The following is a 3,634-nucleotide window of genomic DNA, read 5'->3' as shown; positions in this document are numbered from 1 at the left end:
AAGGTTCAAAGCAGAGATTGTGTTCAGATGAGGCACAGGGATGCTTTTTGGGCTGATTTGCTTTTAGCTGCTGACAGTGGGATACTTTTGGCCTCCAAGTGACTGGCATAGTCAAGTTGATACCTCACAGGTGCTTTCTTCTGTATCGGAACCGGTTGGAGGCCAACAATGTCCAGTATGAAGACGACTGTGTGTTGGGGGAAGCTGAGAAGGGAGCATGTAGGGCTGGAAGACAGTGTCTTGCCAAGGACACTGTGGCCCCTCCTCTTTCACATATGGGAAGCTGCCTTTCCTACTTAAGCAGGTTTAGAGGTCAGCGTCAACTACAAAAGATGACACTAGCAGTAGAGTGGGACTGGGAATGGAAGAAAGGCAAGATGGAAGCTCTCCCATCTCCAGTGGAAGATACTGGAGAATACACAAGTGAGCCACATGCCATATCACTGTTTCACAAACAAGTGCAACAGTTGGTTTGAGGTGGGTGAGAATTGAGTGTCAACGTGACATCCTACCTTGGGTACCATATCTTTCCATAGCTGACATTTGTGAAAACACTTTCAAATGTGATGATGAGCTAGTAGGTGCCTGGCACTTCATAGGTGGTCAGTACATGGTAGCATCTCTCATGTAGATCCTTCTAAGGAAAGGGGCAGAGAAAGGGAACTATAGATCTGTCTTCTCCTTTAATCCCCTCAACAGTGCTTTCAGGAGAGGGGATTCTCCCCTTCTCACAGGTGAGGAAACAGAGAAGATACGTTTTCTGCCTGAAGTCATACAGCTGGATGGTAGTGAAACTTGGCTCTTCTGGTTCCTCGCCATTTCCACATTGCCACGCTAACTTCTCTTAGCTTCAGCTGACAGTTCCTTGTCTTGCCTCCAGACCCAGCCCTCCCTCCCTAGGAGACATGTATAGACATGACCCCCGAATTCAAGTGCATTTGAGCAGAAGTGTGGCACCTTGTGTATAAGGTCTGACTTTGGGTAACAAGTGTATGGCGGCTCAGGCATTTGAGAATGCTAGCAATGGGAGTACCTTCCCCAAAGATGCAAGGTCAGGGGACACTGTGAGACATACTCAGATTTGTTTTGTCATTTTCTTACTCCAATACCACCTTGTTTTCCGTAGGCCCAAGCTCCATCAGCACACCAGGACCCTGTTCTGATGCAAATTTAGGAAGTCCACACAGACCTATCCAGCTGAGGCTGCTTCTGCTCAGTTCCTAGGGAGTCTGGGAATCCCTTTTCCTTCTCTTGCCTCCCGGTTACTCTGCTGCTGATGAAGAGGCAGGGGCAGCTTTGAACAAAGACCCTTCATCATTTCTTTTGTGAAACTGTCCTAGAGATTAGGCGACTGTGAGTGTTTCATCAGTTGTCATTTCTCTAGTAAACTTCAATAAGATCCAACTCTAAGAAATAAAATTCAACATTTCTATTTCCTGAGAAGGGTATATAGGCAAATATGGACAGACAAGTCCAAAAGGTGAGCTTTTCTAACTCTGAAGGGCACATGTAGCAGTTCTGACTAGGCTGGGAGTGAGGAGACCTACATGTTGGTCCCCATTCCCTCCTGCTGCCTGTGTGATCTTGGGCAAGTTGCTTGACCTCTCTGGGCCTGCATGTTTGCTTAGGACTCTTTCAGTGCAAATATGTTATGGTTGTAAACACGGAGAGATTTCTCTGTATAGTGTTGCATTTCACACATTCACCATGGCCAATGATACTTGATGAGTTTAAATATTTCTCTCGGTTGGAACAGGGACAGCTATTTAAAACAAAGACTTGAGTTCTCTCCAACTGTGGCCCTAGGTTTGTGGGTTTGGTAGGCCAAACCAACTGTAGAGTCCTATGCATTTTACACGGTAAAAACATCTCCCATTTGCTTACAATAAAATCCTGGAAGGGAAGTGGTGTTTCCAAACTCCACTGAGTTGCAGCCTCAGAACTAGAGAGCTGGACCATGTGGTCCAAGCTCCTCAGTTTACAATGTGGAGGCCCAGAGTCAAAGAAGGAAGTAACTGAGGACTCCCAGAGAATTTGAGATGGAATGGCAGCTAGAACCTGGTTGCCATGGTCCCCAGTCTAATGCTTGTATTCTTTCTGTACGAATAGAAGCTGATTTGAAGGGCAAAGAATTATAAAAATTATACCGTTATCTTAATAACAATATTAGTACATGTAAATACATCCCAAAAGACATTTATTCCTATTTTCAGTTTAACACACATCGAAACCCTTCATGTCTTTAAATACCGCTGCCGACATTCGATTTGCATTTCCTGAAGCCACTCCAGTGAGCAACTCTGAAATAAATGAAAAAACAATGGTCAAGCCTGAATGCACACGGAGGTTTCCATGTGCTCAACTCAGCAGATTCAGGTATGACCCCTGCAGAGCCTGGACTCTGAACTGGCACTAACATTCTCTACGCTCAATGACCATTTCACACAATGAATTCATCTGTGTAATTGTGCTTAGCTGTCCTAAGATTAACTCCATGTTTGCATGAAGATCAAAATGCTTACTTTGAAAAGTTTGGTTTTCTTCCATTTCTGTCTTATCTGGGGAGGTATTCACACTTGGAATTTCCTGGGTTTTTCTTGTTTAAATCTCTTGTAGGGATTGAGAATGTGAGGGCAAGAGTAGGGGGTGGGGTGCCTTACCTGGAATTGTTCTCTTTTGGAAACAACAATAGGCAATCACTCATCACTATTTTGATGTCCTCTTGTGAAAGGCAACCAAGAACATTGGGATCTGAACGTGGGTAACCTACGCATTCTTGCTGGCTCCCACCCCTAGATCCTATGCTGGTTAGAACATAATCTAGAATTTGCTTTATTTTAAAAATTTCTATTGGATTATAATTTACCTACAGTAAAGAGTACACATTTGAAGTGTACATCTTGATACATTTTTAATATGTGCATATACTTCTGCTTTTCTTATACCTTCACTTGGCAGGGAAGTTTCTGTTCTGGGTTTTTCCAAGGACTGCCGCGTCTAGGTAGGGTAGAGGTCGATATCTGAAGTGCGGGAAGGGTGGTGGTGTGATTCATATCAGAAGGACTTACTTTCCTCCTAGCCAGTTTGGCTCGGTGGATAGAATGTTGGCCCTCAGACTGAAGGGTCCTGCGTTTGATTCCAGTCACTGGCACGTATCTCAGTTGCAGGCTTGATCCCCAGCCCTGGTCAGGGCTCATGTGGGAGGCAAACAATTGATGTGTCTCCCTCACCTCGATGTTTCTCTCTGTGTGTCTCTCTCCTCCCTTCCACTCTCTAAAAATCAATGGAAAAATACCCTCGGGTGAGGATTAACAATAACAACAATAACAACAAAAAAGAATTTACTTTCTACCCTTTCACTTCACCTGAACTCTAGGTACAAGTTCTGGGAGAAATTCTGGAAGGCATTCACACTTTCACTCACAGGGGGCTCTGCAGGAAAAAAGGAGACATGTGAATGGGGTGGGGTGTTTGCACTTAATCATTATCACTGCTGACATCAATGAAAACCACGTAGTGCGTATCATGCATGGGCCCCTACAATGAGTGGCAAGGAGGCCAGATTCCCAGGAAGTGCTATGAGAAGTTAGGGGATGGACAGACGACCAAACTGAGAGGGGAAGCAGTGCAGCTT

General features: G+C 44.7%; 1 long non-coding RNA gene across 1 annotated transcript; it reads right to left on the bottom strand.

Annotated features, from left to right (window-relative positions):
* Positions 1 to 2,180: 2,180 nt before the first annotated feature.
* LOC138994874 (uncharacterized) lies at positions 2,181 to 3,408 on the bottom strand. The gene is made up of 2 exons (XR_011468483.1): positions 3,069 to 3,408; positions 2,181 to 2,300 (listed from the first exon to the last, which is right to left on the bottom strand). It is a non-coding gene; the product is annotated as an uncharacterized lncRNA (long non-coding RNA).
* Positions 3,409 to 3,634: the final 226 nt, after the last annotated feature.

The sequence above is a fragment of the Myotis yumanensis genome, unplaced genomic scaffold (genome assembly GCF_028538775.1).
Source record: "Myotis yumanensis isolate MYYU_CA2020_CCGP unplaced genomic scaffold, mMyoYum1.0.hap1 SCAF_16, whole genome shotgun sequence".
NCBI classification, from domain to species: Eukaryota; Metazoa; Chordata; class Mammalia; order Chiroptera; family Vespertilionidae; genus Myotis; species Myotis yumanensis.
Note: the sequence above shows the minus strand (reverse complement) of the source record. Positions and strands in the feature narration are given on the sequence as shown.